This window comes from Camellia sinensis, chromosome 7, assembly GCF_055761805.1.
Source record: "Camellia sinensis isolate YWXY chromosome 7, ASM5576180v1, whole genome shotgun sequence".
In the NCBI taxonomy this organism is placed as follows: domain Eukaryota; kingdom Viridiplantae; phylum Streptophyta; class Magnoliopsida; order Ericales; family Theaceae; genus Camellia; species Camellia sinensis.
The window spans coordinates 26,308,381-26,334,023 of NC_138967.1; the positions used below are offsets into that span (position 1 = coordinate 26,308,381).

Consider the following 25,643-nt stretch of genomic DNA (forward strand, 5'->3'; position numbering starts at 1 on the left):
CTAAAAGGAACATTTTGCAGAACCAGCAATTTCATGTAAAGAAAATAAATTGAGTGGAAAAATCTGTTCAATAACATAAATCGATTATACTGCAATGTCACACTAAGAGAGAGAGAGAGAGAGAGCATGCATGCACATTTTTTATTATAGGAATTGTTCGTGTGTGGGGTGCAAGTCAGGTATACATAAAAGTAAAACTTTAGGCTGAAATATTAGAAAAGTTGATGCGCACCTTCTATCAATATATTAAGAGCATAACTAAGAGTTTCACTGGGACGTAATGCTAACAGATGACCATGTGCTTCTCCAACTTCACTTTTCCATGTACCTAAACGGAGGCTACCGACCGGTTGTCGTAGAATAGGTAGACAATCAAGATGGTTTTTAAAGTGCCTGCATATATCTAAGTTTTACGAGAAAAAGAGAGAAGAGAAGGTAAGCTATTAACAACAAACACAATATTACTAGAGAATGAATCTTTAAATAACTTGACAAAGCCACCCACATTTTAGTATTCCACCGAGGCATGCTATGTGTAACAACAGTGGGCAAGATTCCTCTATTGTTGAGTATATAATGGGAACAGTTGATATCTTATTTTGCAAAATCATCAGAGCCACATCTTTTAGAGACTCATCGGGACCAGCCTGTGGGTTATAGTAAAAGGGCAAAGAACTACAATATTAAAATCTATGAAACGCTACCATATGAGAATATAACCATATATCTGATCAATTGAAAAAATGAAAAACTGAAACATTTATTAAGAAATCTACCACCAAGAAATTCAAGTTTCCTTTACCAAGTTTCATGTGTGTTTTGCAAAAAGATAGGGGGAGGGGGAATTAGATGATGGGAACATGAATAAAAGCAAAAAGGCCAATATCCCCTGAATATTCTATGTGGGCAAGAGCAATCACCCATATTAAAGGCCTACAAAACATCAGCTGTGCAGCCCTAAACGCTTCTCCATATTGTTGGGATTTCCCTTCTTTGCAGGCATATATTGTATGCACTTTCAGTTGTTCATCAGTCAGTGTTGCCCGATTTCTATAAAGCTGCAGAAATTAACAAGCAAACATAAATTGATTATCCAAAAAACAAATATCTCAAGAAGAGAGCATGACATACATTGAATTACAAGGGATGCAAACAACAACATAATAATCAAGTCATATCTCCAAAAGAAAAGAAATGAGTTGCTAGTAAGTGATTGTAGAAGTCAAATTGTCAAAATTGAACTATTGACCAGCTAACCAAATGCATGCACCATCAAGAAAGATGGGAGCCCGCAGAAACAATGTGCAGTGTAAAAGCTGTCTGCAACTTACAGGTTTATGCTAGAATAAGCACCTAATTCTGGCTAGCAGATAAGAACATGCATTAATACCTCCATTAATATCAAAATGAAATCAGAAGCAGTCAGCATCCCCGAAATTTGTCTGCGATTGCTATCCCAGATTGGCACAACAGCAAGTCCCTGGGGAAAAAAAAAAGAAAAAAAAGAAAGAAGAAATAATCAACATGGTTAACATAAAAGAAAAATGAAAGCATTGATGCAAACAAGTTGAATTCCTTGAGGGAGAAGAAAAAAGAAAAGGAAAGAGAGCATATATATAACCTTATATACCCTATAGTTGGGTCAAATATTGTACTAAATTCAGTAGCTGCCAAACATATTTCAAATCGAGGATAATGAGCATTCTGACACCTCCGGGTGGATTTGCTTGCCAGTGACCATCCATCGATTACTAGCACATGGATAATTCTAGACACGTTGTATGTACAATATCTTATTAGCTGTTTGGTGACTTCTCTTGTATTAAATGCCTCTATTCTTGGATTAAGTTGGGTGTTGCAGAGATTAGCAGATAATTTTGAAAGGATAGTAGTTGAAGGTCTATAATCGTCCCTTTTCACAAGCTTCAGAAGCAATACTTTTTTTCTTTTCTAATGCACCTGAGGAGAAGAATCTAAAAACTTTGAAGATCACCGCATTATATATATATAGAGACAAACCATGACAAACCTTTAAACCCTCTTCAAAATCAAAATCATACCGCAAAATCATGACAAACCTCTTAAAAATCATCAATCAGGGCTCAAATCCCTCTCTCCGTACGGATGATCACCGCATTATATATATATAGAGAGAGACAGAGAGAGACTGAGGGCAAAGGCTAGAGAGGGAGAGCGCGAAAAACAGAGAGAGACAGACAGACAGACAGACCGAGAGTGAGAGAGAACCTGTGAGGATGCGGTGGCGGCAGCGGCGGCGGTGGAGGTGGCGCTAGTAGTGGCGTGCGACGCTGGTCAGCAATGAGGTGAGATTGGGTGAGGATCCCCCAGAAATGAGGAGTCCATTAGACAGAGGGCGATGGCGATGGCGATGGCGATGTGCGACGGACATGAGCAATGGTGGTAAGGGACTTCGGTGAGCTAAAGAGAGTGGGCACCGATTGAGAGAGAGAACACAGAGAGAGGGAGAGGGCGGATGAACATACTACACAGAGAGCGAGTTGGAGACAGAGAGGAGATCAGGGCCACAGTGCACCTTTTTTTTTTTTTTTTTTCAAGGGTACAAAACGACGTCGTTTTTTGATTGGCGACCAAATTTTTTTGTCGCCAAAAAATTTCATTACCCCCCTCCATGTTTCAAATTTCCCTTCCAAACTTTTGGCAACCAAAACACCACATTAGTCGCAGAAAAGGTACCTTCGCCAACAAACTTTTTTAGTCGCCAAAATGTAACCTTCCGCAACCAAATTTGTAGTTGGTCGCCAAAAGCATACCAATTTCTGCGACTAACTCATTTTTGGTCGCCAAAATGTGACCTTCTGCGACCAACTCATATTTGGTCGCCAAAAATATTGATCATTCGCGACTAATTAATATTTGGTAGCCAAATATCATTTTTTTGCCACCAAAATTTTTTGGGTCGGCAAAAGTGGTCGGCAAATGTGTAAATTCTTGTAGTGTATTCACTAAATATTGGCCAATTTAAAATTATAAAAAAAATATAAAACTCCAAATTAAGTAATCTTTTCAAATTAATCAGTAGTTTTGCATACTCGAGTGTATATGAAATAAAATTTTTGATGTTCAATCTGAGTACATACAACATATGAATCTAGTTTGTTTCTTTCTTATCACATGCTTTACTCCATAAATCACCAGAAATGTGTGTTGATGAATTGTGTTGATTTTGTTTGTTTCAGGATTAATGACTGATTTTGAGCTGCTCTTTCACATTGGACTATGCCTAGACTCAGGTATTTCATTAGTTTGCTCAATTGTACAAATTAATCCTCAGTAGTCTTATGATATTAATGCAATGTAGACAGTACATATTTAAAATTAAAAAAATAAAAATAAAAAATAAAAAAAAATCATGTTTATAGTTTACAAAATGTCTTCCAAAAGCAAGATGTCTTCTAAAAGCTTGATGCTTCTAAATGTATAAACATGGTTATTCAGCATTTCAAACTTTCTTAAATGTTTTCATCACAGGAAATGCTATTTACTCGTAAAGATAAGTTGCAACTCTCTAGACTGCTTGTTGCACTGATAGAAATCTCCAACAATGCAATAGCAAGAGCAAATTAGATGCTTGAAGAACATAGAAATAGTAGCATTAGTAAAGAACTACAGCTTTCTTGCCTTCTAACTTAGAATTGTAGCAGATAAAATTGCTATGAAAGTGGACTTAGAGCATACCGCATCTAGATCTATTTGAGCAACCACCACCTCAACATCCTTCAAAGAAAATTGTGAGCCTTGAGCAACCACATCCCCATTCACAACAACACAAGAACATCCATCTGCCATGGATGAAGTTATTAACCAAAAATTAACATCTTTTGATTATCTTGTAAGTAATAAAAGAAAGTTCTTGAAAAAAAAAAGGCTATTGGAAAGGGTACACCATGTGTGGAACCAATAGAAGTCAATTAAGGGCTGGTTATTACCATAATAAAGGCGGCCACCATCACATCCTTGGTGATTACTGTACATGTAAACTCCTCCACGACTATGTGTAGCACCTATAAAAGCACGAAGGCGAAGGTCAAGCTTTCGTAGTTGGTGATGACTTCCACTAGTATTCATAAACACTTCAACGCCATTCAACGCAAGCTCAGCATGCAGGGGAATGGGAGTAAATAGCTCTTCACAAACTTCAGCTGCGACCGCTCTGTCAACACATGAGTTCTTAAAAAATTAGTAAGTCATGCACCAGCTAATCACAAAAAGAAAAATTTCCTAACAGGTAGTCTGTTAATGCATATTAATTACCTAGTGTTGCTGTGAGCGACGAGTCTTGACAACATAAACATAATGATAACCACTCAGTGTACAGTTTCATTTTGTTGTTTTAAACAGAACTATGGAGGACAACTAGGTAAATGCCAAGACAGCCCGAATAATATAGTGGAGCACTTGTCACATAATGACAACTAAAAATAATCTCAAGCCATCACAAAATCAGATTATACATATGTCAATGCAAAGAATAATGAGCCATGTAATGAAGAAATAATCATTCATGTGATTGACTTGGAATTTTGGATCAGCACTAGCTCTAAAATTTGTAGAAACTGAAAGGAGACTATATTTAAGTTTAAACAGTTGTACTAGGCAACTTGATTATGATATTTTACATGTGATATATATCTCCATACAGGTACATTTTGATATAATAACCCTGTTGTTAATATATAATGTAGAGCTTTTACATCCACCATTACAAGCGTGCATGTAACTAGTCAAAACAACGAGGAATGTGAAGTGTAGAAAAAGGATAAGATACTCAGACCTTATTTATTAGAGCACTCATTGGATTCCATCAGTTGCTGTGGCCTGCGATGGTATATATTGATTGTAAGTGCTAGAACACAACGACAATAGTCAAATTAAAATGTCCACTCTTTTGAGTAACAATACAGAGCTTAAACAATAAATTTGTAACCTCCAAATAATGTAGAGTAGAGCTTTTATGTAAAACAATTCAGATGACGTTGGTAGGCACGTAATTAGAAAGGAAAATCATGCTTTTTTACAAAGCAAACAAATGTGCCAATCAGCCAGCAAATAAGGAAAATATCATGCAACATATCGGAAAGTGTAGTTTAAAAATAAATAAATAAATAAATAAGGGTAATTTATGGTCTTAATGAAGTAAACATAACAGCTTACTGACAAATATGGAAACATTTCTAAGAGAATGGAAGTATTGTTGCTTGTTCAAAATATAAGGTAAACTTCTTTCTTCTTAGTTAAGGACAAAATAGGAGGTAAACATATCACTCAAATTACTCAATTATAACAATGCCAAAAATTCGTATGGAAATATCGTTATTACTGTTTAGGATTTGAAAGAATTTTGTGTGGTCTTGTACACCAATACAATTGTGGTCCCTTTACACAGCCTTAGGATTGCTAAATGACAGATCCAAAATCCATTTAGCAACAAATCTAACACCAAAATGGAAACAGCAATACTTGCATCCACTTACTACAACTCATACAACATTAAATCTCATTAGACTTATTGTCGTTCCACGTAACACCTATTCAAACGAGGGACACAGTGTAGTTCTTATCCATTCTTCAAGCCAAATAAGTAGGCATTTACAAAAAGTTTCCTAGCCCATTTCATCTAAGAGATTCAGTTTTAACTAAATCATTAAGCTTTCTGTCTTCTGGTAACCTAATTCAAAAGAAATTCTAATCACAGAATTGAATAAAGTTACATACACAAAATTTCCTAAAAATCCAGAATGTATTTCCTTATGATAAATAGTAACTAAGTACACAGTACAGCTCCCAGCATGACAGACTAATTTTCCAGTTGCAAATTATTCCTTTTTGTGCTCAAGACATATTTCATTATAGAAGCCTTCCATATCTCCTATACACAATCTTGTGGAAGTAAAAATCAAGGACCATGAAGAACTCCAACACAATTGTAACCATTTAAAAGATTACTTGTTCAGATAGACATGAACTGAAATTTAAAATAATGAGTCTGTTAATGCATATCAATATTAACCTTTTAGATTTATTATCTTTGCAGAAAAAAGGATACAATAGGGATGGCTTTATTCTATAATGATTTTGTCATTTCAATTTGCTTGTTTAGAAAGTACATATATCACAAAAAGAGTTGTAATTGAGAGGATTAGAGTGTAGGATTAATAATTGGAATCACATCACAGGCTATCTTCGGAAAAGATTGATATCGATAAGTCAAAAAATAAAAATAAAATAAAAACCAGAATATTTACCTGTATGGCAAGTTCTGTAGTTGGGCAGATGACAATTACCTCTTTTCGGATTTGATGTAACTTCTCCACAGCAGGTATCAGAAAAGCAAGGGTCTTTCCAGAACCTGTCCTTGCAGCTCCAAGAATATCTTTGCCTTCCAAAAGTGGCGGAATAGATCTGGCTTGGATCTGCAATTGGAATTAGACAACACACGTTATACCTACTTAATAGCATTAATAGAGTTGAAAACTGAAACAAATTGTTTGAGGCAAGATTATGTGTGTGAGCATGTATATGTATATCCATCTATGTACAAGTAAATTATATATCACAATCAAATTCTGCATGAGGAAAGCACGTGGGAAGAGATACACACCAGATTTCAGCACCAACACCATGTTGAGGGCACCCTTCTTCAACTGTCACCAGTCTACTTGTGCTCCAAACTGAAGCATTGATTGTGGTCGTATCTAGTGGCCTAATTGAGCGAAGATTTATAACCTGTTTAAATAGTAAACCAACACTACCATATTTAAAACTGATACTTGAATGATTTTAGGTCTTACACCAACACTACCATATTCATTTAATGTATTTTATACCTCAGCACTGATCCCTTCCTTCGCAAGAATCTCAGCTGCCTAAACATCACAGAACACAGTTACATTTAAAAGGGGGGCACAAAATTTACTAACTATAACCAAAGGCAATAAAAACGAGAATTTGAAAGATATGCAATGTCAACAAACAACAATGATCACTAATGTTCTCATCGAAGACCAACAGACAAAGATTTGACAAGACCAACACAGATAAAACTATTAAACGACCAACAGACAAAGATAAATCTATTATGTCAGTATATTTTCATGCGCAAACACAGATAAAACTTAGACAACCAAAGCGGCAAATAATGACAGAATACCACTACCAGCACCAACATCCACAACCACAACACGACCAACAAAATCAGTGCAATTCTCAATGACTGCAGCATAATAAGTTCCTGAAACAAGCATGTTTATCATGTCAGTCACACATGCACCTTGTGATCTATAACTACTCAGTATAAGCATGCATTTCTTTACAATTAAGGAAAAACAAAAAATTTGACAACATACAAAGCATTTTACCAGCAGCACAATGGCACATATGCCTTTAACAAAGAATTTTTAATTACAAAAACAAAAGGCGAACACCTACAACAAGATCAGGAAGCAACAAATCAAAGCTCAGTGATATAACCTGTCCTCACATAATCCTGTAGCATATTTTGCTGATGTAGCAATTGTCCATAGTAATGAAAATACCTTTTGGCAAAACTAATGATCAAATACAACATGAATTTCTAAAAGGACTAAACGAATATTGCATTATACTATCTTCCCTTTCCTTTTCTTTCATTATTTTTATTTTTTAAAGTTTTTTCCATCGCCAAAGTTGTCATAGTCTCATAGAGCAAAGGTGGTTTGCAGACTTGGCACAAAATGGACAAATAATATCGAGTCAATTGTATTGATAAGAATATGTAGTCAATGATGCAACCAACAAATTGATTATAGAAATAAATATCATAAGGATGAGACCATTCATTGGAATCTTGTATGCGGTGAAAATAGACATCAATCATTTTAACAGTTTGAGAAAACCACTCGGTCATCTCAAATAGTTCAAAGACACACAACACCCTAATTCAATTTCTTGGCAATGCCTAAGACTCTAGTCAGAAATTGCTCCCTGAGGGTCCCTCCATTCAAGATAAAAGAAATTTTACATAACCACAGTTGAAGTAGCCAAAGGGGCAAAACTTGCAGAAGCTGTGGAAAAATCGAGAAATGGTGGAGGTCATGGATCAAATAATCTATTGCTTCTTGTGGTGAAGTAAGGAAAATAAGTTAAAAACCCAAGCACAACATGCTCTCTTTTACTACAAAATTATTGGAGACTGTCCCAGAGTGAAACAAAAATAGGAAAAAAAATATATTAAACAAAGGCCACCTAAAAAACAGGAGTCAAACAATGTAGAATCATAACACAAGTCCTTTTTGTCATGGGGAAGCTGGTTGTGACATCCGTAGAGTGGTTTGTGGGCCGTTTCGCATTTTCACCAACCTAACGCCCTTTTTCGGTTAAGTTTAAGGCGTTTTCGGCTCTAACTCCCAATCTACGCGTACTAATTACATTTCGCCAGTTGTCACAGGTCCTATTTGTCATGGAGAGGCTGGCTGTGACATCCATACTGTGGTTCGGCGGCTGTTTCGCATTTTCGCCCCCTTAACGCCCCTTTTCAGTTAAGTTTATGGCGTTTTCGGCTCTAACTCCCAAAATCCACATGCTAATTACATTCCATCTATTGTCACATGCCCTATTTTCCATGGGGAAGCTGGTTGTGACATCCGTACGGTGGTTCAGAGGCTATTTTGCATTTTCGCCCCCTTAACGCCCTTTTTCGGTTAAGTTTATGGCGTTTTTTACTCTAACTCCCAACCTACACGTGCTAATTATATTCCGTCTATTGTCAAATGTCCTATTTGTCATGACGAAGCTAGTTGTGACATCCGTATGGTGGTTTGGGGGCTGTTTTGTTTTTTCACCCCGTTAACGCCCATTTTCGGTTAACCGTAAGGCATTTTTAGCTCTAATTCCCAACCTACGCGCCCGAATTACATTCCGTCTGTTGTCGCAGGTCCTATTTGTTATGGGGAAGTTGGCTGTGACATTGGTATGGTGGTTCGGGGGTTGTTTCGCTGTTTCGCCCCCTTAAGGCATTTTTGGCTGTAAGTCCCAACCTACGCGTGATAATTGTATTCCATCTGTTATTACAGGTCCTATTTGTCACAGGGAAGGTGGCCATGACATCTGTATGGTGGTTCAAGGGCAGTTTGGGAATTGGGTTAGTTTTGATATATGGGTGATGAGTTGGCTTAGACAATTCAAATATTTTAAAAGGCTTATATGCATGCCAGATTTAAAGTACAGACAACAAAATTAATTAGTTGCCTTAACCAGACAGTCCGACAAGAGATTTTAATTAGACATGAATTTTCCAAAAAATCTTATTTTAGTTAAACCCTTTATTGAATATAACATAGCAATATATGTTCAACCACTATTAACTAACAAAAAGTATGCTAGAGCATGATCAACTGAATATCATACCATATTGACGGTTTCCTTCTTCTTGTGGAGAAACTGAAGAGTGTTTAAGCATGAGCATGTATCACACTCTGTAAATAGAAGCATACAAGGATATCAAGGCCATAAAACTCAGAAACATTCTGCAGCACAACGCCATAAATAATATTAGAAGCCTCTGAAGAATTCATCAAGATTACTTGACGTACGTCCAAAGTGGTTATAGCGATCCCAGGTTTACCCTTGTTGTACAGTGATCCGGACATGTGTCCGTGGATGTTGGTAATTGATTATTGTCTTGTTGCATCCTCTTTACTTTGTATATTGAGTTATAGGATGTGTTGGGCAAGTTTGTTACAGGTTGGTTGTGTTTGGGAGCCTAGTGCTGCTGCCCAGATTTTTGGACCTTCGCTCGAGCGAGGAGTTGGTCGCTCGAGCGAGATTTGAGTTCGTGTCTGGTGGGTCGAGCCAGAGTGGCTTCGCTCGAGCGAGCGATTGCGCCTGGTTCTGGACCTGAGAGTTGTATTTCTTGGCTCGACCGAGATTCCTTCGCTCGAGCGGTCTGGTTTGTTCTTCGCTCGAGCGAGAAGTCTGTTGCTCGAGCGTGCTTCTGGTTGCAGACCTGAGGGTTTGAGTTGTTAGCTCGAGCGAGCATTCTTTCGCTCGAGTGCACTTCTGAATTTTCGGCTCGAGCGAGAACTTCTTGGCTCGAGCGAGAGTTTTCTGTGTCTGGTCGCTCGAGCGACAAAGTCTTCGCTCGAGCGAGCGTGTTTTATATCAGCGGTCAGTAGCTTTTTTGAACATCAGTTTTTCACTTTCTTTTTCTTTCAAACCCTAGATCCGAGACTCTCTCTCTCTAAACTTACACCCTCTCTAAGATTTGATCTCCCTAGAGTGTGAATCTAGCCTAGAGTCTTTGTTAAAAAGATAGAGGGCGTTGAGAGCTTCGACTTAATCTGAAAAAGTTTGGTTTTGGAGCACGTTGATCTTCGAGTCTTCATCTCCTTTTTTGCTCAAACTTCGAGGTAGGGATATCCTACTCCTCTCTATGAATTTTGTCTTTAAATTTTAGTATTTTGAGATGTTGGGGTTGGTTTGCTAATTTGGTGAAAGTTTGGGGCTTTTGTGTTATTTTACAAAAGTTGGGGTTTTTTTTCATAATAAACCTAGATGCATGTTTGGCATAGAGAAATGGAATAAATGTTGAATCATTGATGAAAATGGGACCTAAGGGTTGAAATGTTAATTATGGAAAATGACCTAATTACATTGTTTGATTAATTGAAATAATTAATTGTGAGAAATGAGGAAATGAAATGAGATTGTTGAGATTGGGAATGCAAAGGGTTAAAGGGTGTAGTTGAATTATTTATCACTCACCGGAATGAAATGTTGATTGAATATCCATTTGTGCATTTATTTTCTGTTTAGAAATAATTGCTTTGGGCTATCGGTGGAGGATAGTCGTGATTGTTGTAGACAATGCATGATGATTAGGCAAACGGAAACTAATCAATGGAATGTGTCATGGAATTTGACGGTTGATAGAATACATTAACTGTATGTATTGAGTGATTGTATATAGAACCAATGTGTTTGTATACGTTATGTGTAGAGGAGGAGATGGGGGATGTACTCCGCGGTTTAGGGAAGATATGGGATGTACCTCTAAACCGGATAGTGTTGGGAGAAGATAGGGGATGAACTCCGTAGATACAGCTCATATGCTTGTCTAGAGAAGTGAAGATAGAGCTTATATGCTTATCTTTGTGAAGTGTGTATACAGCTTATATGCTTATCTGTGAATGTGGAATATAGTTTTTATACATATCTGTTGAAATAATGATAGAGCTAATATGCTTATCTGTTGAAAAAGGGAAAATGAAAAGGAACTTGGACTCATAAGTTGTATGACATAAAATGTGATTTATGTGAATGTATCAGTGTTGGCCATCTATCAATTGCTAATCTTTTAGTCATTGTTCATGGTTGGTTTAGTGTATTTCTACTGGGCTATGGCTCACCCTATATGGGAATATCATTTTCAGGTACAGGTAGCATGCCCCCTCCAAGGACATAGCTTGGGAGGCTAGAGGCGGACATACTTTTGTCGTTTTACTTTTTGATGTATTACATGTAAATTCAAGCCAAGGGCTTAACGTGTAAATGAGTTAGTACTCTTTTGTTGTAACCAAGTGTTAACTTGGAAAGCTGTAAGCCCATAGGGCATTTGCTTTTGTTGTTAACATGTAATACTTTTGTAATGGAACTCTGATAAATGGAAGAATGTGGAGCTTTTACATATCAATGCATATTTTTATTGATGGGTTTAATGTTGTTATTTTGAGGGCGTTACAACTTGGTATCAGAGCGTACCGGGTTCGAATACTTTGGGTACGTGGGAAGTGATTAGGATCACAATGGGTTTGTCTCGCTTGATAGAGACTTAGATGTAATGTTATGTGCTACGTGCTTAATTGATAACATGCTTATGTGACTATGTGGGTATGGGATTTAATTTCTAGGATGTTGATTGGATCCTTGAGTTTCTGGGAGTCTTGTTGGAAAAGCACTTGATCAATGCTGTTTCTAACCGGAACTCTAGTAACGCCTCGGGACTATCATTACCCGGAAATGAAATTCGTAAGTGCTTATGTGTTTATGTGCTTACGTGGAGTGAATTACAGTTGTCCATGCATTAGGACGTGAGTGTTTAGTTTCGGCACATTTATGAATATGCTAACGTTCTGTATTACCTTTATTAGGATGTCAGGACGAGGAAGAGGTGCTAGGCGTGGTAGACCTGCGAGGCAGGAGGTACCGTTACCGGAGGAGGTTCCGACAGTGTAGGAAGGAGTTGGCCAGGCCAATGTGGCCGAGCCAGCAGGTCAGCAGGCCATGGGTGCCTTGGCCAAAGAGATAGCAGGAGCCTTGGGTATTCTTAGAGCTGGGAATCAGGCAGCTGAGGCAGGGCCTTCTTTCTTGAAGAGGGAGTTTTTCCGGTCTAATCCGGATGAGTTTATCGGGGATCCAAAGGAGCCACTGAAGGCTGATGAGTGGCTAGAGCAATTGAGTAAGACGTTCGAGATGCTTGGCATTGAGGACGGAGCACTGAGAGTGACCTTGGCATCCTTCCAACTGAAGGGAGATGCGGGTCAATGGTGGAAGTATGAGAAGGCTCGTGTTGGTGGTACTTGGGAGGCGTTTGTGAATGCTTTTCAGGAGAGGTTTTTGTCTGCAGCAGCTAGGGAGAAGCTGAGGGATCAGTTTAGCCGGCTTAAACAGCACGGCTTGTCAGTGGCCGAGTTTGAGGCTACTTTTACCAGTCTGTCCAGGTTTGTACCAGAACTAGTGGCGTCTGAAGAACGTCGTTGCTATGAGTTTGAGCGGAAGTTGAGGCGGGGCCTCAAGTTGAGAGTTGGTGGGTCTTATATCCGAGAGTATAGACACCTGGTAGATGCTGCTGCTCATATGGAAATTATGATGCAAGAAAAGGAGGAAGAACAGAGGGGCTCCAAGAGGAGCCAAGATGGCCAGAGTGATGGCAGGAGGCAGTGGGGTTATAACCCTCAGCAGTCTCAGGGAGCAGCTTCTAGATCGACCTTTCCAGTGCCGAGTGCAGGCTCGGGGAGAGGCAATCAGGGGGAGTTTGCTTGTTACAAGTGTGGCCAGCTGGGTCACAAGGTTTCTGTTTGCCCGCAGAAGGGTGGGGGTCAGAGAGCTGCTTCTTCTTCAGCTAGACCGCAGAGTCAGAGTTTGGGCAGGGGGCAGTCCTTGACTTGTTACCAGTGTGGACAGCCTGGGCACCTGAAGAGGTTTTGCCCGCAATTGAGTGCCACTTCGGGAGCGTCTGGTTCTAGGCAGACGCAGGGCTTTCAGCCAGCTCAGTCTGTGCAGGCCTCGAGGGCCAATCCGGGAACTTCGTCATCCCAGTCTGTGCAGCAGTCTTCTGCTCCTAGAGGTGAGCAGGTAGACCAGGGGCCTACGGGGCGCGTGTATGCTGTTACCGCGCAGGATTTAGTACCGGCTCCATCGGTAGTGAGAGGTACTTTTCGGTTTTGCAACTCGGTTGCTAGTGTGTTGATTGACACGGGTGCATCTCATTCTTTTGTATCTGCTACATTTGCATCTGTTTTGGAATTGGAGTTAGCGCAGTTAGCATCTCCTATTTGTGTAGTGTCACCTCTTGGTGGTGAGTTGATCTTGAAACAGGGTGTTAGAGGATGTGATATAGAGGTCGCCGACTATAGACTTCCTTTTCCGTTTGTTGTCATGCCCATGAAGGGTTTTAATGCTATTTTGGGTATGGACTGGCTATCGTCATACCGGGCTGTTATCGATTGCTACCGCCAGAGGGTCACGTTATGTACCTTGAGCGGGGAGTGGTTCCATTTCTTGGGAGACCGGGTTGGTAGTGTTTTGCCACCGGGGTATGATTCGCGAGGGTGAAGTGAGCTTAGTGGTCTACTTGCTAGCTTTGAGAGTGGTGAGTGTGATGAGACCCAGATTGTATTGCCGAGGGTGGTTTGTGAGTTTTCGGATGTCTTTCCCGAAGATCTTGTTAGTTTGCCACCTCACCGAGAGATAGAGTTCTCTATTGATTTAGTGCCTGGCACGGCGCCGATTTCTATGGCACCTTACCGTTTTGCTCCAGCAGAGTTGGTTGAGTTGAAAGTTCAGCTCCAAGAATTGCTCGATAAGGGCTTTGTTCGCCCTAGTATTTCGCCGTGGGGAGCACCGGCCCTCTTTGTTAAAAAGAAAGATGGTGCCTTGAGATTGTGTATAGACTACCGGAAGTTGAATCGGGTTACGGTTAAGAATAAGTACCCTATGCCCCGTATAGATGACCTGTTTGACCAGTTGAAGGGTTCCCGTTGTTTCTCTAAAATAGACTTGAGATCGGGTTACCACCAGTTGAGGGTCAGGGAGGAGGATGTTCCTAAGACGGCATTCCGTACGCGGTATGGCCATTACGAGTTTCTGGTGATGCCATTCGGGCTTACCAATGCACCGGCAGTCTTTATGGACTTGATGAACCGGATCTTCCGGGAATTCTTGGATCGGTTTGTAGTCGTTTTTGTGGACGACATTCTTATCTATTCGCCTTCTGAGGAGGAGCACGAGGAACACTTGAGAGTGGTGCTTGAGTTGCTTAGAGCCCATAGGTTGTATGCCAAGTTTGGGAAGTGTGAGTTCTGGCTGAGGGAAGTCAAATTCTTAGGCCACGTAGTATCCGGAGAAGGGGTGTCTGTTGATACATCCAAGGTTGAGGCAGTGCAAGATTGGGCACAGCCTAAGAGTGTGTTCGAGATCCGCAGTTTTCTGAGATTGGCTGGGTATTACCGTCGGTTTGTGAAAGATTTCTCCAGGTTAGCGTCACCGTTGACTAGACTGACTCGGAAGGGAGTCAAGTTTGTGTGGAGTGAGACTTGTGAAAAGTCGTTCCAAGAGCTGAAAGTTAGATTGACCACCGCTCCGGTGTTGATTATTCTGGAGAGAGGGTTGGGTTATGCGGTTTATTGTGATGCCTCACGAGAGGATTTGGGTTGTGTGTTGATGCAAGAGGGGACAGTGATAGCTTATGGCTCACGTCAGTTGAAAATACACGAGAAGAATTACCCCACACACGACCTAGAGTTAGCGGCTGTGATCTTTGCCTTGAAAATCTGGAGGCACTACCTTTATGGTGAGAAGTTCGAGGTATTCTCGGATCACAAGAGTTTGAAGTATCTGTTTACCCAGAGAGACTTGAATCTGAGGCAGAGGAGATGGATGGAGTTCATTGAGGATTATGATTTTGAGTTGCACTATCATCCGGGAAAGGCCAATGTTGTGGCCGATGCCCTTAGTAGGAAATCCATTAGTGATGTAGCTAGTATAGCCATCCGAGAATGGGAGATGTTGGGTGCACTTAGCGAGTTTGATTTGCTACTGGGCGAATCTGTTGAGGCTGCGGCTTTGTTTTCTGTTGTTGCGCAGCCTACACTTGTGACTAGAGTGTTAGAGGCACAGAGAGGTGACCTTGAGGTAGAATCCCTCCGAGAGAAGATCTCCAGTGGGAAAGTTGAGAAGGGTTTGACGGTGTATCCCGACCTGAGTGTGAGATACCGAGACCGTTTGTTTGTACCGGAGTCTTGCCGAGAGGAGGTACTCCGAGAGTTTCACCATTCGCGCCTTGCGGTGCATCCGAGAGGTACTAAGATGTATCAGGATTTGGGTCGCCAGTTTTGGTGGCGGGGTATGAAGAGAGATATGGCTGTTTTCGTATCGAAGTGCCTTACTTGCCAGCAACTGAAGGCCGAGCATCAGAGGCCAGCGGGTTTATTGCAACCCTTGCCTATTGCCGAGTGGAAGTGGGAGCATGTCACTATGGACTTCGTTGTAGGTCTTCCGAGGACTCAGCGGGGTAGTGATGCTATTTGGGTGGTTGTAGACCGGTTGACTAAGTCGGCGCACTTTATTCCTATGCACGTGAGAGATTCGGTAGATCATCTAGCCAACTTGTATATTCGGGACATAGTGAGATTGCACGGGGTCCCAGTGACGATCGTCTCAGATAGAGATCCTCATTTTACCGCCAGGTTGTGGCAGAGTTTGCAGAGTGCCTTAGGCACTAAGTTAACCTTTAGTACGGCTTATCATCCTCAGACTGACGGGCAGTCCGAGCGTACTATTCAGATCCTTGAGGATATGCTTCGGGGTTGTGTCCTTGACTTTAGCGGGACGTGGGAGAGGCACTTTCCATTGGTAGAGTTTGCCTATAACAATAGTTTTCAGTCTAGCATCGGTATGGCACCGTTTGAGGCCTTGTATGGCCGACCGTGTAGGTCTCCAGTTTGTTGGGCCGAGGTGGGTGATGCACCTTTGTTGGGTCCGGAGTTGGTTAGGGAGACGACGGAGAAAGTTGAGCTTATCCGTAGGAGGCTTGTTACAGCCCAGAGTCGACAAAAGAGTTATGCCGACCGTAGAAGGAGGCCTTTGGCGTTTGAGGTAGGTGATCATGTCTTTCTGAAGATATCACCTAGGCGAGGTTTAATGAGGTTTGGAAAGAGTGGGAAGTTATCCCCTTGGTTTATTGGTCCTTTTGAGATCCTTGAGAGGATTGGCGAGGTTGCTTATCGATTAGCCTTACCGCCGTAGTTGTTCGGAGTGCATGACGTGTTTCATGTGAGTATGCTTCGGAAGTATGAGCCAGATCCATCACATGTGTTGGATTGGACCGATTTAGAGGTAGGTGAGGATGCCTCATATGAGGAGAGACCGGTTTGGGTCTTAGATAGGCGGGATCAAGTCCTGCGTGGCAAGACCATTCCTTTGGTGAAAGTCTTGTGGAAACATCACGGAGTGGAGGAAGCCACTTGGGAACGTGAGTTGGAAGTCCGCGAAAAATATCCAGACTTATTTGTTGATATGTAATCTTGTATTTAAATTATGAACTATTGTTGAACTTAAGAGCTTTTATATATGTCTTAAGTTGTAAAACATTGAAAATGTTTTGGTTTTTTGGAAGTATGTTTTGGAACTTGCCTCATATGGGAGTTGAATGTAACACTATATATGTTGAATATATTGTTGAAATTGGAAAGATAATGTGTAATGTTGATGCATGTTGAAAGTACATATGTTGTTTACATATTGTGAAATGCCTCTTGTTAAAGGGATGGGATGACCGGTAATGGGTCGAATTGTGAAATGTTAAAATGTAACATTATATAAAACGGAGGAAAACCTGTTTTTTTTTTTTTTTGAAAACTTGTGTTTAATTTCGGGGGCGAAATTCTTTAAGGGGGGGAGGTTATAGCGATCCCGGGTTTACCCTTGTTGTACAGTGATCCGGACATGTGTCTGTGGATGTTGGTAATTGATTATTGTCATGTTGCATCCTCTTTACTTTGTATATTGAGTTATAGGATGTGTTGGGCAGGTTTGTTACAGGTTGGTTGTGTTTGGGAGCCTAGTGCTGCTGCCCAGATTTTTGGACCTTCGCTCGAGCGAGGAGTTGGTCGCTCGAGCGAGATTTGAGTTCGTGTCTGGTGGGTCGAGCCAGAGTGGCTTCGCTCGAGCGAGCGATTGCGCCTGGTTCTGGACCTGAGAGTTGCATTTCTTGGCTCGAGCGAGATTCCTTCGCTCGAGCGGTCTGGTTTGTTCTTCGCTCGAGCGAGAAGTCTGTCGCTCGAGCGTGCTTCTGGTTGCAGACCTGAGGGTTTGAGTTGTTAGATCGAGCGAGCATTCTTTCGCTCGAGCACACTTCTGAGTTTTCGGCTCGAGCGAGAACTTCTTGGCTCGAGCGAGAGTTTTCTGTGTCTGGTCGCTCGAGCGACAAAGTCTTCGCTCGAGCGAGCGTGTTTTATATCAGCGGTCAGTAGCTTTTTTGAACATCAGTTTTTCACTTTCTTTTTCTTTCAAACCCTAGATCCGAGACTCTCTCTCTCTAAACTTACACCCTCTCTAAGATTTGATCTCCCTAGAGTGTGAATCTAGCCTAGAGTCTTTGTTAAAAAGATAGAGGGCGTTGAGAGCTTCGACTTAATCTGAAAAAGTTTGGTCTTGGAGCACGTTGATCTTCGAGTCTTCATCTCCTTTTTTGCTCAAACTTCGAGGTAGGGATATCCTACTCCTCTCTATGGATTTTGTCTTTAAATTTTAGTATTTTGAGATGTTGGGGTTGGTTTGCTAATTTGGTGAAAGTTTGGGGCTTTTGTGTTATTTTACAAAAGTTGGGGTTTTTTTTCATAATAAACCTAGATGCATGTTTGGCATAGAGAAATGGAATAAATGTTGAATCATTGATGAAAATGGGACCTAAGGGTTGAAGTGTTAATTATGGAAAATGACCTAATTACATTGTTTGATTAATTGAAATAATTAATTGTGAGAAATGAGGAAATGAAATGAGATTGTTGAGATTGGGAATGCAAAGGGTTAAAGGGTGTAGTTGAATTATTTATCACTCACCGGAATGAAATGTTGATTGAATATCCATTTGTGCATTTATTTTCTGTTTAGAAATAATTGCTTTGGGCTATCGGTGGAGGATAGTCGTGATTGTTGTAGACAATGCATGATGATTAGGCAAACGGAAACTAATCAATGGAATGTGTCATGGAATTTGACGGTTGATAGAATACATTAACTGTATGTATTGAGTGATTGTATATAGAACCAATGTGTTTGTATACGTTATGTGTAGAGGAGGAGATGGGGGATGTACTCCGCGGTTTAGGGAAGATATGGGATGTACCTCTAAACCGGATAGTGTTGGGAGAAGATAGGGGATGAACTCCGTAGATACAGCTCATATGCTTGTCTAGAGAAGTGAAGATAGAGCTTATATGCTTATCTTTGTGAAGTGTGTATACAGCTTATATGCTTATCTGTGAATGTGGGATATAGTTTTTATACATATCTGTTGAAATAATGATAGAGCTAATATGCTTATCTGTTGAAAAAGGGAAAATGAAAAGGAACTTGGACTCATAAGTCGTATGACATAAAATGTGATTTATGTGAATGTATCAGTGTTGGCCATTTATCAATTGCTAATCTTTTAGTCATTGTTCATGGTTGGTTTAGTATATTTCTACTGGGCTATGGCTCACCCTATATGGGAATATCATTTTCAGGTACAGGTAGCATGCCCCCTCCAAGGACATAGCTTGGGAGGCTAGAAGCGGACATACTTTTGTCGTTTTACTTTTTGATGTATTACATGTAAATTCAAGCCAAGGGCTTAATGTGTAAATGAGTTAGTACTCTTTTGTTGTAACCAAGTGTTAACTTGGAAAGCTGTAAGCCTATAGGGCATTTGCTTTTGTTGTTAACATGTAATACTTTTGTAATGGAACTCTGATAAATAGAAGAATGTGGAGCTTTTACATATCAATGCATATTTTTATTGATGGGTTTAATGTTGTTATTTTGAGGGCGTTACAATGGTTTTAGCCAACATAAATGCTTATCATAAGTAATAGCACATGACTAAATCTAATGTGAGTTTTCTAAAAGAGAGTTGAGTGAAGGTCAACAAAAATGTGTGTTATTCTAATTGTTTGCTAACTTGTGCAGCAGCTTGAGGAGCTCTATCGCAGATTTTGAGGGTTGAGTGTTGTGAGAAACATACTTGAATATCTCCAAAGATTTGAGTGTATATTCTATGGGTTGAGTGCAGTCAGCCAATATATGAGCTGTTCACTAATCTCTATTTTTCTAGATGGCCATCTGAATCTGCATTTGCCCCTGCAATGTGAACCCTAGCACTATGTTGCAGTTTAGCTATGAGACTATAAAAGGTTGATCCCTTTATCTACATTAAGGTAACAATTACTGGAGAGCTCAGAGCTAGGTATTAACAAAATAGTGCTCAGAGCTGGGTATTAACAAAATAGTGATCATTACAATCCATTAACAACTGGAGCTTCCAAACACAACATGAAAAAGATTCTTCATTAATGCTATATATTTAGTAGATCCAATGAGCTAATACCATAAGTTCTACAATCACCTTTTTATCTAAGAAACAGAAGGACAAAACAAAGAGCAGATCAATGACTTGTAATATTGAAACTGCTGAGGTATAAAAACATCTTGAAAATCAATTCCAAGTCCTATTTGTTAAGGGGAAAATCAATTCCAAGTCCTATTTTACAAATCTAATTCCCATATTAACATATCAAACAAAAAAAATGAGACGATCAATGAATCAAAATGATCACAGAAATGATTAATATAGCTAAATCTGAGCTCAATCTGTGTTAAAACAACAAAAATGAGACCCAAAAACATGAGAACGAATCAAACCCACATCTGAAACAATCGATCCATCACCACAATTCGGAATTGAAGCAAACCCAAATCTAAAAGAGAGAAGAAGATATCAAACCTGATCGAATTGGAGCCAAGAAGTTACCCAAGTCCAGATCTGTTGATGTTTTCGGGTAGAGAGAGAGGAACGAAAATTGCAAAGAGCTCCTACAATCGAATCAAACTGTATTTGTGTTGTTGTTCAAATAATGGCAATGTGTGAGATAAGAGGCGTTTGGGAGGGCTTGGTGTTTCTCTCTCTAGAATTCCGGAAAGAGACGAAGCGTTTGGGAGGGCATCGACAGAGAGAGACAGACCGAGATCGACCGAGATCGACACAGAGAGAGAGACGGAGATCGACAGACGGAGATCAACAGAGAGAGAGAGGCGGAGATCAACAGAGAAGAGACGACAGATCGACAGACCAAGATCAAGATCGACAGAGCCGGAGACCAAGATCGACAGATTTTCTGAAAATTACACCTTCACTGAAATAATTTTTTTATAAAATTTACACTTTTAGTGGACCTTACAATGAAAACAAAACATAAGCAACTTATATTTATTGTGAAATAACTTACACAATTTTTAAAAAATTATTTTTTTTGTGAAATAATTTCTTTCATAAAATTTATATATTTTGCTAAAATTTACACTTTTTTTTGAAAATGTACACATTTTCGTTGAAATAGTTACACCTTTTTTCAGAAAAAGGTGTATGTTCATAAAAGGAATAATTTTTAGAAAATGTGTATGTTCATAAAAGGAATAATTTTCTAGAAAGTTACTCCTTTTGTAAAATAATTTTTTTTATATATTTTACACATTTTATTGAAACTTACACGTTTTGTGAAAACGAAACTTACACATTTTGTGAAGCTACTTACATCTTTTTTGAAATAACTTACAATATTTTTGAAAAGTTACACCTTTTGTGAAATAATTTTGTCATAACATTTATACTTTTTCTTTGAACTTAAAGCTTTTTCGGAAGTCACTTATACCTTTTGTGGAAAAAAAAATCATCAAATTTACACCTTTTGCTTAAGCTTACACCTTTTCGTGGAAGTGCTTATATTTTTTTTTGAAAAGTTACTCTTTTTGTGTAAGAATTTTTGGCATAACATTTATACTTTTTCTTCGAACTTACACCTTTTGTGAAAGCTGAACTTAAAGCTTTTTCGGAAGTCACTTATACCTTTTATAAAAAAAAAAATTCATCAAATTTACACATTTTGCTTAAGCTTACACATTTTCGTGGGAGTGCTTATATTTTTTCTGAAAAGTTACTCCTTTTGTGTAAGAATTTTTGGCATAACATTTATACTTTTGTGCTTATATACTCTTTCACAAAAGGTGTAAGTTCGAAAAAAAGGTATAAATGTTATGCCAAAAATTCTTACACAAAAAGAGTAACTTTTCAAAAAAAAATATAAGCACTTCCACGAAAAGGTATAAGCTTAAGCAAAAGGTGTAAATTTGATGAATTTATTTTTTCACAAAAGGTATAAGTGACTTCGAAAAAGCTTTAAGTTGGGCTTCCACAAAAAGTGTAAGTTCGAAGAAAAAGTATAAATGTTATGCCAAAAATTCTTACACAAAAGGAGTAACTTTTCAAAAAAAATATAAGTACTTCCACGAAAAGGTATAAGCTTAAGCAAAAGGTGTAAATTTGATGAATTTATTTTTTCACAAAAGGTATAAGTGACTTCCGAAAAAACTTTAAGTTGGGCTTCCACAAAAGGTGTAAGTTCGAAGAAAAAGTATAAATGTTATGCCAAAAATTCTTACACAAAAGGAGTAACTTTTCAAAAAAAATATAAGCACTTCCACGAAAAGGTATAAGCTTAAGCAAAAGGTGTAAATTTGATGAATTTATTTTTTCACAAAAGGTATAAGTGACTTCCGAAAAATTTTTAAGTTGGGCTTTCACAAAAGGTGTAAGTTCGAAGAAAAAGTATAAATGTCATGCCAAAAATTCTTACACAAAAGGAGTAACTTTTCAAAAAAAATATAAGCACTTCCACGAAAAGGTATAAGCTTAAGCAAAAGGTGTAAATTTGATGAATTTATTTTTTCACAAAAGGTATAAGTGACTTCCGAGAAAACTTTAAGTTGGGCTTCCACAAAAGGTGTAAGTTCGAAGAAAAAGTATAAATGTTATGCCAAAAATTTTTACACAAAAGGAGTAACTTTTCAAAAAAAATATAAGCACTTCCACGAAAAGGTATAAGCTTAAGCAAAAGGAGTAAATTTGATGAATTTATTTTTTCACAAAAGGTATAAGTGACTTCCAAAAAAGCTTTAAGTTGGGCTTCCACAAAAAGTGTAAGTTCGAAGAAAAAGTATAAATGTTATGCCAAAAATTCTTACACAAAAGGAGTAACTTTTGAAAAATGGTGTAAGTATTTTCACGAAAAGGTGTAAGCTTAAGCAAAATGTGTAAGTTTTCATTTGTTTACACCTTTGGTAAGTCAACTCACAAAAGGAGTAAGTGTTCATAAAAGGTGTAAATGATTTCACAGAAGGCGTAAGTTTTCAGAAAAAGGTGTAAGTTTTCAGAAAATGTGTAAGTTTTTACAAAATGCGTAAGTTTTCAGAAATCAGTTACGCCTTTTTCTGAAATTGCTTACGCCTTTCGTGAAAATATACGCCTTTTGTGAAAACTTATACATTTTTTGTGACCATTTACACCTTTAGTCATATAATATATTATTTTATTAATTTAACTGGAAAGTGACCTGCTTAGCAGGTCACCAATGTGTAAGTTTTCAAATATTTTGATATAACCCAATACATACAAATGTGTAAATGTAAAATAGAATGGTGTAAGTGCCTTGCATACCATATGCAAGGCACACTTAAAAAAAGTCCATGTTATAGTGACTACAACTCTAACTTGTTTTGTAAATTGATATTTTTAGTGATTATTTGATTTTTTTTCTATATATATATATATATATAAAGTAGTGAGATCAATCATTAGATTTTTTTGGACTTTGATTCTCTCCATCTCATTTATGTAATAGAGAAACTTCATTACATATCTAATGATTATAAAACAGAAATACAAATTTATAATTAATTCAAATTCAAAAAAAATAAATTATAGTGACTTTTTAACACTTTAACTAAAATTTTAACTTCCTTCATGCTGTGGGGTTGAGTTTACTGACAATGCAGTAAGGCTAAGTTCTCAGACTAGAAGTCTTTGTTTAATCGCTTATAATTGATGAGGCTTACCAATCTAATGACTATAAAATAGGAATTTAAAATTTAATACAAACAAACAAACAAAGATTTAAAAAAAAAAAAAATTTATGGACCGTTGATCCGGTAAATGGATATTCCTAGAAGTGGATATTTTTTTTTTTTTTTTTTGGATGGAGGCCATTCTGTGATCTCTACATCACACAGAGTTTGATAAAATTAGAAGTTAGAAGGCTGAAAATTTGAAATTTGAGATTTAATATTTTAAGTTGAAAAATTATTTGATAAATTTAAGTGTAGAATTAAAATAAATTATTTGATATATAAAAAATTAAATTTAAAATTCATTATTTTTAAATTATATCTTTTAATTTTTATGTTGTTATAGTAAGGTACTAGTAGTGGTGGTGGTGGCGGTGGCGATTGTGGTGGTAGCGGGTATTCATTGTAATGCTAGTAAGTTAATCACTCATACTATCTATTATCAAAACAGAATAAGCTTAATTATACTTTACACTTTTATACTTTAATTAAAACATCACTTTGGCCTATCCACTTTTAGTTGTGATAGTCAACTATTTAGAGGACTAGGTGAATTAATAAGTTCCTTCTGTCTCTTTCACCATGAAATTCCAGATTGCATACAAGATCCAGAAGCAGTGTTATTTGCAGGTTAACCCGTTTTGGGTGCTAACACAGATAATTGTAAACAGTTTTGTAGAGTCACATTTCACTCATTTGTTCTTGATTTAGAGTCGTTTGTTGTTCTGCTCCTTATATATGAAGTTGGGTCAATTGTATTGTCCTTTATTTTTTGCATAATCTTAGTAATTATCTCTACTTACATCGTTTTCTTAATTTTCTATCTGATCAAATTCAAGTGGTCTTTTTCTTCTTCTTACTTTTATTTTTTATGGATCTGATTTCAGAATTTATTATTTGTTTATAAAACCACGTTTAGGAAGGTCTTCTGTGGTGGGTTTCTCTAGAGCATGCAGGTAGGTCTATTTGGGCCTGGTGGGCAGTCTAAACATCATTTTTGAAGAGTTTGTAAACATATTTATTGAATTTTTTACTTTACATATGATTGTTAGATTATGTTAAAGTTATTTAAACCATTAGTCTTTTTTTTCCTTCTCAAAATATATATATAGAGGAGTTTGTGCCTGTGTAGAGAAATTTGTGCTTACATTCCGTATCTTGATTTGAGCATTCCTTATTTGCCACTTCATTAACTAAGTAGGGGGATCGAGCTACCTTTAGACACACTACTCGAGTAGTAAAGTGAGCACTCAAACAGTCTTCACAGCTCTGTTTAATATAAAGTGTGTTGTTCGCTATTTTAAGGATTTAACCCATCCAAATTCTCAATGAGGAAGAAAAAACGAAATATTTTATATTGGAGAGTGTTTATATATGAGTTGCCTTGATGTATAGAAAGTGATCGATTGATCAACGAACTGCATATTGACAAACATCAAGGGTTGGTTTTGTGTTCCTTTATTCACTAAAAGATAGAGGAGTTCATCGATGGATTTCGGAAAATTTGGGTCTCAAGTTTTGGTGAATTTCGGAGTGACTCATCGGCATAGATTTAACATCAGTATTGTAGATTTAATGTAGGCCAAAGCAATTCCGAAGTGAAGACAGTGGTAGAAGAGGCACATCGGGTTCAGTTCAATTTGAGTGTGTATTCGTTAGATAATTGAGGGTTCTCGTATGTTATTCTTTTTGTCTTCTTAGTAAATTGTTTTATGGTTTTGGCTCGTAATTTGTTATCACAATTGGAGATATTCCAATTTTGATTTTTTTCATGTTAAATCTTTGTATTGATTTGTTGTTGATTGTTTGATTGAAATTGCTCTTCATTGTTTAAATTGAATCATAATCATGAATTAATATCTTGGGAGCTTTTTGATTTCTCAGTTACAAATACTTCTATAAATACCATTCCCATGGCATTCATTTGTTAAAGAGTCTTAGGATTCATATGTCTAATCGAGTATATAACAGAGAGGGCATGACACACTGGTTCGCTGTACATACAGAAAGTTGTGCAATTTCTATGTATGGTGATCATTGTATCTTGGAGGCAAGACACCTATCAATCGCAAGCACTAGAAGCGAAGGAAAATTTCTATCTTAAAAATACAATGTTCAAACACTAACCTCGATCATAAACTGTTTTAAATTTTACAAAATTTCTGTAAGAAATTTCTTATGTTTTATTTTAT

At 38.1% G+C, this 25,643-nt stretch overlaps 1 protein-coding gene across 1 annotated transcript in view; it reads left to right on the plus strand.

Moving 5' to 3' along the window:
* The window catches only part of LOC114314554 (magnesium transporter MRS2-I-like), a 162,785-nt gene that overhangs the window by 134,374 nt on the left and 2,768 nt on the right, over window positions 1-25,643 (plus strand). The gene's annotated exons all lie outside the window — the stretch shown is intronic.